General features: G+C 51.2%; 1 protein-coding gene across 2 annotated transcripts in view; it reads left to right on the forward strand.

Moving 5' to 3' along the window:
• Window positions 1–7,491: 7,491 nt before the first annotated feature.
• Window positions 7,492–12,691, forward strand: part of FAM167A (family with sequence similarity 167 member A) — a 53,084-nt gene continuing 47,884 nt past the window's right edge. For both annotated transcript variants that reach the window (XM_023225240.3, XM_023225244.3), the window contains exon 1: window positions 7,492–7,769. The gene's annotated coding sequence lies outside the window, so the exon portion shown is untranslated. The remainder of the gene's footprint in view (window positions 7,770–12,691) is intronic.

Consider the following 12,691-nt stretch of genomic DNA (forward strand, 5'->3'; position numbering starts at 1 on the left):
AAAAAAAAAAAAAAAAAAAAAGGTGGAAATGACCTATCAGAAAATAAGTTGCCCAGTGTGGCTGAGCCCTTGGAGAAAGTCCATTGGCTGTTTCCTACTTGTCAGCTGACTGGAGCCGTCCCCTGGGCCCGGAACTTAATGTGCGGACTTTGTGCAGGGAGCTGGGAATGGCCCCGGAGCCACCTGCAGGGGAAGTTAAGGGCCAGCACAGGCTCAGGCTAGAGGCACTGGGGGCAGAGAGGAGTGTGAGTGTATTTGAAAGGGAATAGAGCAGGGAGGAGACGGTAAAGAGTTCTAGAGCCCTGCAGCCATGCCTCCCCAGTGTGTCCCTGTGCTGGCGGTAGCTCTGCACCATGCTCCCCAGTCATGCGCCTGCCTGTCTGCATCACATCTTCACTTGGTGCCACTTGGGTGTCACTTGGTGCCACTTGGGTGTCAACTTAGGGCTTCAGACTTAACATGTCCAAGACCAAGCTCTCAATTTTTCCTCTTAGACCCACTTCTTCCCCAGTTCAGTGACTCAACAGCGTCATTGACTATGTTGCTCAACCCTGAAACCCTAGCGGTCATCATCCCCGTGGCTCCATCCCCAGGTCTACAAATCCTACAGGCTCTACCTACAAATCCTACGGGCTCTACCCCCACCATTATCTGCAGTCTGCCCACTTTTCCCATCTCCGTTGCTATCAGCCAGGACGAGGCATCAGTTACCTGGACAATTGCCTTCTCTGATCACCTTTAACTCCCCTGCCCCCAGTACTCTCCCCTGAGTCACCCTATTTTATTTTCTTAATGGTATTTATCAATACCTAAAGGTGCTTGGTGCATTGATGGATTTGATTGCTACTGTAACCCCAGCAACCTCGAACATTCCTCAGCTCTCTAAAGGTGCTTGGTCATAATTACTCAGGGATTAAAGGGATCCTCGCACACAGGCCTTATTCTCCCCATTTTACAGGGTCAAGAGAAGGAAAGAGATTTCCTCAGGGTTGCAGTCCAGTGACGAGTGACACCCAGACCAGATCCTAGGTCTTCCGACCCACAGTCCGGTCCTCTTTTCTCTCCAACACTCGGCCTTTTAGGAAACATTTCCCAGACTTCCATGCCACAATCCCACTAATGACTGGTTTGAGTCAAAAGCAGATGTTCTGGGAACTTCAACCCCTGAAGGCTGAGCTGCCACATATCAAACTTTCTCAGTAATTTCAATAATTTAAATGGCAATGTTTATAGCTCAGAAACTCCAGGCCATCCCAAGACCCCTCAAGGGGCCACCCCGCCCTGGTAGGGCCCACCCCTGGTGAGTCATGGCTGAGTCAAGGGAAGCTCTTTCAGGTCTAAATGCCCAGGACAGTCCCGGCCTCACCCAGGGCAGCAGCAGAAGCCGAGGCCAAGCCAGCATCACTCGATGGACACAAACCAAACCCCAGGAGCAGGAGGGTGTGGCTGGAGCTGGGGTTGGCTGGGGAGGTGTGGTGGCTGTGGACATTGGCATGGGTGGGGGGTTCTCTCTGGGGAGGTGGAAGAGGTTCTGGATGGGACAGGGAAGCCTGGAGGCCCCCAGAAGACCTTGGAATATCCTAACTCACTGGGGTCAAGCCCCAAATAGCCCCCACACTACCTGAAATGCTTCACTTTAACTTTTCATTCACAGAGTGCCTTGCTACCTTGTTCTAACAAAAAAACCCTGCACAACTACAATACACCAAATAAAACATTTTTAAAGAAGCTGGTGAGGGGAGGAGTGGGATGAGTCAAAGGGGAAGATAAGAGCAGGGGAGTAAGATGGAGCTGGGAGAGGGGACTGCAGGCACGAAGCCTTCCACGAGTACCGCTCCTTGTGATGGGGTGGTGGGAAAACAGTTCGCTGTTTACTCACATGGCCTGCAGTGGTATACTGAGTGGATCACGACCCTCACACTTTTGGCCTTCAGCACCCCAACACTCCTCATCTAGGACCCAGGGTGAAGAGCACAGCCCCACCACTCCTAGATCTGTGTCCAAGAGAGAAAAGACAGCCAGCCGTTCAAAGAAGCCCAGTTCTCCTGAGGCTGAGATCACACAAAGTCCACCCAAAGTTCCGGAGTGTCTGGTGAGTGAGTCCCCTTCGTGGGGATGCTGTGCAACGTAGGACATGGCGCCCCAACGTGGCAGATCGCCACAATGACTGCTTGAGACCATCACTTCGGCAGGTACTCCTGTTACTACTTGAGACCGTCACTTCGGCAGTTACTACTGTTACTACTTGAGACCGTCATTACGAGACTGAGCGAAGGAGGACAAACACAGAAATGAAAACTTACAACAAAAGAAACGTTTTAAAGAAATGGGCCAGGGGAATAAAAGGGCTTCCTGCTTCCAGTGAGCAAAGGCAGTAGCCCTGAGCGTCTACAGCCCTTCATATTTATTGGGGAGAAAGAGCAGGGAGGAGGAGGTAATGACTGGTCAGCTGATTGATTGATCACAGGTTCACGTTATTGCTAACAGGCTTCAGATTTGTCTAATCACAAGAAACACTTGTGCCTGGGTCATGACTGCCCTCAGCATTTCTTCTGGGCTGCAGATGCAGTTTGTCAGTTTGCCAACACCCTGCTTTCATGAGAACGGTTTGCTGTTTACTCATATAGCCTCCAGTGGTATACTGAGTTGATCACGACCCTCATATTTTCAGCCTTTGACACTCCAACACTCTTTACAGAAGCCCAAAACGAGGTTCATGGGTTGTTTCCTGTCCCAAACTACATGCCAAGGGGTGGGAAAGCCCAGGGAAAACAGAGTGGGCAGGAGAATCCAGGACCCCATTTGAAGCTCCTTTGGGCCTTGGGTCCTTGGTGAAACAGGCCATGGACAAGTCATTTTAACTCTGGAGGCTCAATTTCCTCATCAATCAAAATAAAACGATGCATGTACAGAATGACTACAAGGAAGAGCAAAATTACAAATACCAATGCATTATAAAGCCATAAAAATTAAAATAGTGTAGTATCAGTTAACTCAGGAATATACAGCTAGATCAATAGAATTGAATAGAACAACCCATGCATACATTGAAATAAAGCGTATTAAAATGTTGGCATTTTCAACCATCAGAGAAAGGATAAATGATTCAATAAACAGCTCACTACATGATGTTAGAGTACTTGGGTACTCATACCAAAAAAAAAAAAAAAAAAAAGAAAGAAAATTACATGCTCAGCTCAGTGGTAACAAGAGAAAAGAAAAATAACAGTGAGATACGGTTCTCGCCCATCACACACAAAAATGTCACTCACTATCAGGAGTTGGCCTGGTTCACAGGAAAACAGGTCCCTAGCGGTTGGAATATACATGGTTATATTGATAGATGGAGTGAATTCTGTCAGCCTCCAGTGAAACAGAACATGTGCTGGCCCAGTCACCCCGGATGTCACCGCCGGGAGCCTGCGCTCGAGAAGCATGGGTAAACAGGATGCTATCTCAGTGCAGTGACTGAGAACAACTGAAATTGCCCAACAGGAAGGGAGTTGGCTGTTGAAGTGGCTTAAATCTGTGTGTATCAATATCAAATGCCAGGCTGGGCGCAGTGGCTCAGGCCTGTAATCCCAGCACTTTGGGAGGCCGAGGCGGGAGGATCATCTGAGGTCAGGAGTTCAAGACCAGCTTGGCCAACATAGTGAAACCCCGTCTCTACTAAAAATGCAAAAATTAGCTGTGTGTGGTGGTGCGTGCCTGTAGTCCCAGCTACTCAGGAGGTTGAGGCAGGAGAATCACTTGAACCTGGAAGGTGGAGGTTGCAGTGAGCCAAGATTGCCCCACTACACTCTAGCCTGAGTGACAGAGCAAGACTCCGTCTCAAAAAACAAACAAACAAACAAACAAAACAAAATGCCAATTGCAAGAAACAAAAAAAGCAAATTGTAGAACAATGCATACAACTATAATGTTAAAACCATTAAAAAATACAAATAAACAAAATAAAACTATGTGTGCTTTATATACACCTACATGTAGAAGTCATAACAATGGGTTAGGGAGATGCACCCTTAACTCATAGTAGTGACTATTATGGGGAGGAGGAGCCAGAAGCAGTATTGAGGGGTGGGAGTTGGTTAAAAAGGGCTTAGCCTTACCTATAATGTTAGAATTTTCTAGAATAAGAATCAATTTACTTGCATCTGGCATACTTTTAAAAATAATATGGACTATGAAAAACATAGAGGAAATTATGCTCAAATGTCAGTAACAGTTCATTATGGTTCCTGGGAATATGGATGACTGCTATTTTCTTTTGGGGAGAAATCTTTATTTTTCCTTTTTTTCAAATTTCCCACATCCAAAAAGAAATGGGACCGAAACAAAAACTAAAGGCTCTATTAAAAAAAAAAAATCTAAACGTATGATTGAAAGACAATAAAGGAATACATGTGCCGAGTTCCGGGTGTGACTGGTGCACGTCAGCCACGGCCGCTGCTTCACGTGGCGGACTCTGGAGAAAGCAGAGGGCTTCACTGTGTCCTGGGACCTGAAGTTCCCCAGTTAGGTGGCTCGGGGTAAAGGATCACTCTCTTTTAAAAAGCAAACATTCTAGAAGGGTCTATCCAGGAAGCCAGTCCTTGGCCTCCCCTAACTGGGCTTCTTCCCTTTGCGGTAGCCAGAGTTGGTCTCCCTGAGGTAAGGAAGCCTCATAAGATGCCCAAGTATGAGGAGTAGTAGGATTAGGTGGAAGAGAGAAGGATGAAGAATTCCCAAACTGGAGACAGCCCCGTGGGATGGAGTGCAGCCTCCACGGGGGTAGGGGCGTGGGGTGGGGAGCACAGAGATCCCCAACAAGGGCTAATTGGAGAAAGAGATGGGAATTCGGGTGGGAGCTGAAAAGGGAAGGGGAGGGGGCTTCCAGTGCTTCCCCAGAAAGAAGGGGATGCGGAAGGACGGACGCCTCCTTCAGAGAAGGGGCTGAGAGGAAGGAGGGAGTGGGCAGGCCTCGTCCCGGGCCCTTCCTGCCTAAGGCCTGCCCTTCTCCTCAGCCACGGACTTCAGCCACTTGCTCCTCCCTGGCCGGAAGAGCAGACCCTCAGCTCCCAGACCCTTATCTCCCCTCAATTCCCGGACCCTTATCTCCCCTCAGCTTCCCGCAGCTTCTAGAGGAGCCGCCTTCCCTCGCCTGACTGCCTTGGGGACCAGCTCTGCGGTGAGCAAACAGGCCGGGCTGGGCAGGGCCAGGCCCAGGATAAACCTGGGGAGCCGAGGCCTCTTTGACTTTGCGGATCCACACCACTGTTGCCGGTGGCCTGGGTTTCTCTCCTCGGGGCCTCCCCAGGGGTGGGTGGCCCCAGCTTTGCTCTGACACACTCTCCCTTCCCACCACCCCGATTTATTTCCCAAAGATTCAGGCCTTGCCTCCGCCCTGGCACCCCCACTCCAGCCCAAAACGTCATCTCCCAAACAAGGCACATAGGAGAGCATTTTAGGTCTATACAGGGCTGTAAGCCGGAGGCTGCCTAAGTTCCCACCCCCTTGCTCAAGCCAAGGCAGTGATCCCCCCAGGAACAGTTTTTAGGCCCTGGGGCCCGGTGTTCCCTTCCTTGGCTCTATCCTCCCGCACCTAGCTCACGTGACTCTCCAGAAACCCAGGTGCAAACGTCTGGGCTCCCAGAGGCTTTGGAGGGAGGTGGGGCAAGTCATGGAATTTTCCCAAGTTCTCCTACGAGTGAGCAGAAAACACTTGCACAGTCCTGGCCCCTGGCTCAGGGCGGAGGGCTGTGGGAGGATAAACGCTGCCATCAAGCCTGGGCAGGGACTCATATTTGCTACCAGCACTGGGCACTGGAGAGGATGGCGAGTCCACGCCCAGCTTTCCCCGTGGCCTGGGGGCACCTTGTGAAGGGGTCTGAGCGTCACTGTTTACTGAAAGGATGCATCAAAGTTGGTCAAAGTTTGCCTTTTGCCGATTTCTCGAGGAAGGAGGTGAAATCTTCTACAACTCCATTTTAGCTCCTTAGAAAAGAGGCGAGATCACTCAAGCCCATTAAAAACAGCGGGGAGATCCATGCCTGTCCTTCCGTCATTGATTGGGGATGGGGGAAGCCGGGGGTCCAGGGTGGTGGCCACATCTCATCCGCGGTCAACTAAGGGCGTTGCTCCCTCTGGCCTCTCCTTCCTCTCTGCCTGCTTCAGTCCTAGGGTTGGAGAGGACAAATGGCTCGGCTCACACACCACCCACCCTGGCATCAACTACCCATCAGGAACATTCCCTGGCTTCCCCAGTTGGCCCATTTCCCACCCATTCCTTCTTTAACAGAGGAAACTAAGCAGAAGGGTTACTGAGGATGCATGCTCATTCATTCATCCATTTGTTCACTTGTAGAAGCATCACTGATTATGTACCCACTGCATTCCAGCCCTGCACTAGGCACTGGGAACATTCCTTACTCAAAGATGAATAAGCTCATAGGACTCGTAGTCTACCCGGAGGAGCAACAAGAGGTCTGCGGCCCCAGGGATGAGTGTGCGAGTGGCAGGTGTCCCTGGTGATAGGGAAACACAGGTGATGGGCAGCAATTCGAGTTGCAGGAGGGGACATAGGGCAGGGGAAAGGAGCTAGAATCAATACATTTAGGGAAAGATTAGAGAATCTGTGTGTTCTGGGACCTGCAAATTGGCACATCTGACCTGACTGATTGAGTCAGATCATACAATTGGCTCTGGATATATTTGCATGGGTGTGTTTGTGTGGGGTGGGTTTTTAAGACGTAATGGCTCTTCCAATGGCAAGAAGGCTTTTGCAGGAGGTTCAGAAGGAGTATGATGTGTAAAAGGTTGGATCTCAACTGTATTTTAATCTTGGCCTCTGCTTGATTTCTTTTTGGCCTCATCTGATTTCTTTTAGGCTCTGAGATCCTACAAGCCTGAGTGACTTTCACAGCTGAACATCAGGGTGAGAAGGCCCAGCTGGGGGTGGGTGCGGTTGGGAGGCTTTTATGCAGACACTGTAAAGTACTTCCAGGTGCCAACAGATTGTTTTCCCCCCTTGGAAAACTTCAAAGAAAATCCAAGTCCTTCAACTCGGTGAGCGTGCACAAGGGTGCAGAGAGGCCCATAGGGAAACTGAGTAGGAAAACTGAGGCCAGGCTATAGGGGCACAGGGAGGGGAGTGGGGAGGGGGTCCCAGAGGAAAAGCTGGGGAACCCGTCCTAAAGCAGGGGCACCACAGAGGGCCTTGGCTGCAGAACTGTTAGCACCAGACTGGCCTGGCCCTTCCTGCAACCACTGGACTGCCCAGTCTGCTGAACCAAGGCCTTTATGAGACAGTCAGAGGGGAAGAGTCCTGCTCACTTGTTTATTCTGACAGTGTCCTGGGGACTCTCGCGGGCTCCTCGCTCCAGAACACCTGGCTGCCGGGCAGAGTGCACCTCACTCTGAACGTTTCTCTCTTCCCTTCCTCTCGCCTCCTGTCTCCTCCCCTCCCCTCCCCTTCATGTTGCCTTCGCTGTTGATGTTATTGTGATTCTTCTTCTTCCTGCCCTCCCCTTCTGCCTCCTCATCCTCCTCCTCACCCCCCACTTTCCCCTCCCTTTCTCCTTCCTCCTGCCTGTCTCCTCCCCAAAGCCTATGGCATCATCATTTAGTCATCCAAATGGCTGTGGCCACACACTCATGTTTCCAGGAGGGCTGATTATGAAACCTTTTGATCAGACCATGAAACATCAGTGGGTTCTTGCAGAAGTGATTTATCTGCGTGTTCATCAGTCTGTCCTCTGCACCGTGGCTTCTCGCATCTTCCAGGACCCTAGGTAAGCCCATCTCTGGGTGCCTGTATTGATTTTTCTCTTCCTTTCTGCTTCCAGTTCTCTCTGTGAAGCAGAAACCAAGTCTTGATCCTAAGATGTGAACCGTAGCATGGCAGCCGACCAGGCTGGAGTGGCTTGCTGCGTTCCTGGGCCGGGAAGTGCTCTGGAGTCTGTGCCCAAAAACTGTGGCTGAACCACGGGGCGTGTTTGTCTGTTCTATGCGCCGTCCTGTTTTGCTGGTGTCAGATTCCAAACAGGGCTACCTCGTGCTCTGGGAAGACAAACAAGGCAGCTGAGATATCCAGGAATGCAGCCAGTTTGCTTGTTGAACATTTGCTCATGCTGTGCCTGGTACCAGAATGAGTGAAAGCCACACCCCTTTCCAGGTGGTGCATAAGCCAAGAGCAGTTGGCACGCAGATGTGATAAAAAACACCATTGGCTGGGCATGGTGGCTCACGCCTGTAATCCCAGCATTTTGGAAGGCCAAGGCAGGTGGATCACCTGAGGTCAGGAGTTCAAGACTAGCCTGGCCAACATGGTGAAACCCCGTCTCTACTAAAAATACAAAAAAATTAGTCGGTCACGGTGGCAGACGCCTGTAATCCCAGCTACTCGGGAGGCTGAGGCAGGAGAATCGCTTGAATCGAGGCGGCAAAGATTGGCAGTGAGCAGGGATTGCACCACTGCACTCCAGCCTGGGTGACAGACACTCTGTTAAAAAACAACAACAACAACAAAAACCCAAAACAAAAAACACCTTTGCCTGTGTGCTACTCCCTGCCTAAGATTGTCAGGCATTTTCTAGACATTAATTCTAATCCTCACAATGACCTTCTTGGTAGCTCTTGGTACCACTGATGTGTAGAGGAGGAAACTGAGGCTCAAGAGACTAAGGGATTAGCCCAAAGCAGCCTGACAGCAAAGGGCAGCCCCGGGGGTAGAACTGCACACCGCACCGCATCCACTCCCTCCTCACCTCCCCGGCCAGGATGGGGCTGGGAAAGAAGGTGTGTGTCCCTTTTGTTTGAATATCTATGGGGCAGTGGGTTAGAACTGATTTTAGGAGAGAAGTTACGTATAAGGGAGACTTTGTCGCCAGTATCTCTTCGAGCTACAATTCTTAAAAAGGGGTTGAATATTAACAGCCAAAGGCCCGTTTCCCCCAAAATCCCTCCCAGCACTGCTGAATGACAGGCTGTCCTTCTCTTTTACCACCTTGTCTCACTCGTGCCTCCAAAGCCTGCCTCATGTCTCGGCCTTCCTGATGACAGAATGATCGTCGCTGTGTGCAACAGGCTTCCCCCGACACCAGTGTTCATCGATCTGTCCTCTGCACCTTGGTTTCTCAAGGTATCATCAGGGGTTGGCCGGTGGAGATGAAATGAACTCCTAAGTCCTCGCTCCTGCAGCACTGATGTTGCCGTGGGCTATTGAGTTGGAGAAGACATTGGGCTTCCCTGTCCTGGCTTCCATAAGGCGCAGAGTTCTACTGCAGGCCCTGGACATCCTGGTCTTGCCTGCAGGAAGGGCCATCTCACCCTGACTTCAAGCAGGCTCTTCCCCAGGATGGGGGTGCCGCCTTGTTCCTGAGCATCCCGGGCTGCCTCTCATCCCAGCCTCAAAGCCAGCCTGTTTCTTTCCGCTTGCTGGCCTTGATTTATAGTAACTGCCAGACCCCACTAATGGACAGTTCCTGGTCCTGCCTCCTGCCTCTGCCCAGCAGGATCGAGTCTATTCAGCAGGTGCAGAGTGTCACGGAATCGGGTCAGAGGATGACAGAGCTGGAACCACTTGTTCTAGGGAAAAGAAAGCCATCCAACTGGAGGAGGCGATTTACCAAAGTTCCAGTTAGTAACAGAGCCCGCCCTGGAATCTGGATCCCCAGGCTCCTACTCAGGGCTCTTTCCATTACTCAGAGCAGCCAGGCTCACTGGGTGAGAGGACTGCTTAGAATCCCATCTAGAAGGTTCTCCCCTGCCCATCAGGGTCGCTGCCTTTCTGTTGTCAGTGGTGACATTTCTGGTGCCCTTCAAATGCTGTGCATGCAAGAATCACTAGAACCCAGGAGACAGAGGTTGCGGTGAGTCAAGATCACACCACTGCACTCCAGCCCGCACAACAGAGAGAGACCTTGTCTCAAAAAAAACAAAACACAACAAAAACAAATGCTGTGCATGTTCACGAGGACTCCTTCCAGGTGTCACCAAGGATGCGCTGGTGCTGGGCCTGGAAACACATTCCACAGCATCTTCTAGAAGATGTTCTTACAAGTGTTCGCAAGATAAAACAGCAAAGTCCATAAACTCTAAGACATCACAATGGAGAGGAGCAGGATGTGGGAGGTGATCGCTCCGTCTGTGTGTGGTGTGCTGCCTCATTTGCTCCTTAAACAAACTAGCAAGAAAGGCCCAGATCAGTCCCAGCCTGACATTTGAGAGGCCCAAAGCGAATGCAAAAGGGGAGGCTCACATGCCGTGTCTCTAAATATTTGAAAGTTATAAATCAAGTTAATAAACTGGAAAATAGGTTTCGTTCTTTTCTCCTGCCTTGACAAATATATCTTTAGAACAACTTCAAAAGCGAGGCTCTGATTTGCATCCTTGGACCCTTGAGCATAGAAGGGAAGTGAGAGCAAGGCCTCAGGCCCCACCTGTGGCCCCCTCTTACTTTTCCTACCCAGAGCTTGGACAGGGGAGCAGCCTGAGAGCCCAGCCTTCATCCAAACCCCATAGACCAGGGAGAGGCCACACAGGCCTGAACGTGGCCCATCTGGGCAGGAGATCCCTGGGCCCTGGATCCCAGGTGGAAGGGAGGGAGTGGACTCTGAGAGGGCACCGCCTGACCCCCGGCCGTCTTGCCTGGAGAAAGCGCAGGGCAGGGTTCTCTAAAACCCAGCCCAGGCAGCCCTCTTGCTCGTGGACCAAGACAGTACTATGAGTAGTAAAATCATTTCCATCTTATTGATGAAGTAACTATAACTCAGAAAACTTAAGTGACTGCCTATGGTACATACTAATCACCAGAGGAGCTAGGATGTGACCTGGGTCTGACTCTGGGTCTCCTGCTGTCACCACCTCCATTGCCATCCCAGTGTCATCATAACCTAGGACATGCAGGGGGCCCATCGCCTTGAGCCAGCAGAAAGACAGAAACAAGCTCTGTGTGGACCTCCTGTCTCAGCCCTGTCCTGCCCAGCTCCTCTGAGCTGGGAGAGCCGCGATGCGCTCCTTCCTACTGAGCCCTGCAGCTGTGCCCCTTGCACCCGCCACTCCTCAGCTCAGCCACTGAGCAACCTCCTGCTCTGCACAACGCCTCCACACAAGCCCTTCCGGATGCTGTGCCCTCTGCTGCCGCAGAGTGGGCGTCTCTCCCAGCTGAAGCCCACTCCTCTTCCTCACCTAGGCTCAGGTGGAATCTGTCACCTCCCTACTCCAGCACTAAGGTGGACGGATGCTCTGTGTGGTGACTGCTCTGTTAATTATCTTCCTACCAAAAAGCCACATGCACCACACCCCCATGTCTAGCCCGCGGGTGGCACAGAGCCAGCCGCCCCTAAATGGAACTAACAGGTTGGCCCTCATTGCCCTTCTGAGCTTCAGCCTGAATCAGCGTCTTCTGAGAGACGAGAGCAGTGAGGAGCCGTTGCTGTTCAACATGCCTAAGACGGTCACTTCTGGCTTCTTGAAACCCTGGGCCCACGGTTGGACGAGTTCCTTCCACAGGCAAACAGCAGAGGCCGGTGGACTCTGGCCCTGGACCGTGAGTCTTCATTGCTCTCTGGAGCAGTGCAGGGATGTCACCACCCTTAGTGTCCTCTGTCCCACAGAGTCCAACAGAAATTTCATCCTTCCTTCTCTCGTATCCCCGGAACCCAGGAATCACCTTCAAGTAGCTCACAGACTCAAAAGGGAACAGGAGAGACTGATTTAGAGAGGGCTTTGTGCCCTGAGGGTGCCAAGAGGGCAGAGTCTGGTTCCAGCTGTGTATTTGGAGCTCCCCTCGGAGGAAGGCCAGTCCTCATGAGGTCTGCCAGGCCCACAGGCTCTGCCCCAGCACCCGCCCTGCCCTGTCTCTGACGTCCTCTCCCACCCACGCCTGCTCCACTCCCTGCCTGCTGCATTCTGGCCTCGAGGCACCCATGCTGGCCCCTGATTGTGGCAGGCATGTTTGTTGGCCCAGGGCCTCTGCACTGACCCTTTGCCTAGAACACCCTTCCCCAAGACGCCACTAGACCCTCTCCCTTATCTCCCTCAAATCTGCTTTAAAACCACCTTATTAGAAAGGCCAGCCCTGCCCACCTTGCCTGAAAACATGCACACTCTTTCCCTCCTCTGCTGTGACTTCCAATCCAAGTCTACAGTTCTGTTTTTCTATCGCTCACAATATTGCTGATTTACTTAGCATATTTGTATATTTGTTGGTCTGCCTGCTTTCGTCTGCTGGAGTATCAGTTCTCAAGGGCGAGGTCCTTCATCTAACTTGTTCACTAACATTTCCCAAGAGCCTAGAACAGTGTCCAGTATTTAGTGGTGCTAATACATATTTATTGAATAGATGAATAAATGAATTGAGAGAAATTCTAAAATAATATTTTAAGTTTAAATCTTTATGTATGTATTTATTTATTTACTTATTTTGTTTTTGAGACGGGGTCTTGCTCTGTTGCCCAGGCTGGAGCGCGGTGGTGCAATCATGACTGACTGCAACCTTCATCTCCTGGGCTCAAGCAGTCCTCGCACCTCAGCCTCCCAAGTAGCTGGGACTTCAGGCATGTACCACCATGCCCGGCTGAGTTTTCTTTCTCCTCCTTCTCCTTCTCCTTCTCCTTCTTCTCCTTCTCCTTCTTCTCCTTCTCCTTCTCCTTCTCCTTCTTCTCCTCCTCCTCCTCCTCCTCCTCCTCCTCCTCCTCCTCCTCCTCCTCCT

Source organism: Piliocolobus tephrosceles, chromosome 7 (assembly GCF_002776525.5).
Source record: "Piliocolobus tephrosceles isolate RC106 chromosome 7, ASM277652v3, whole genome shotgun sequence".
NCBI classification, from domain to species: Eukaryota; Metazoa; Chordata; class Mammalia; order Primates; family Cercopithecidae; genus Piliocolobus; species Piliocolobus tephrosceles.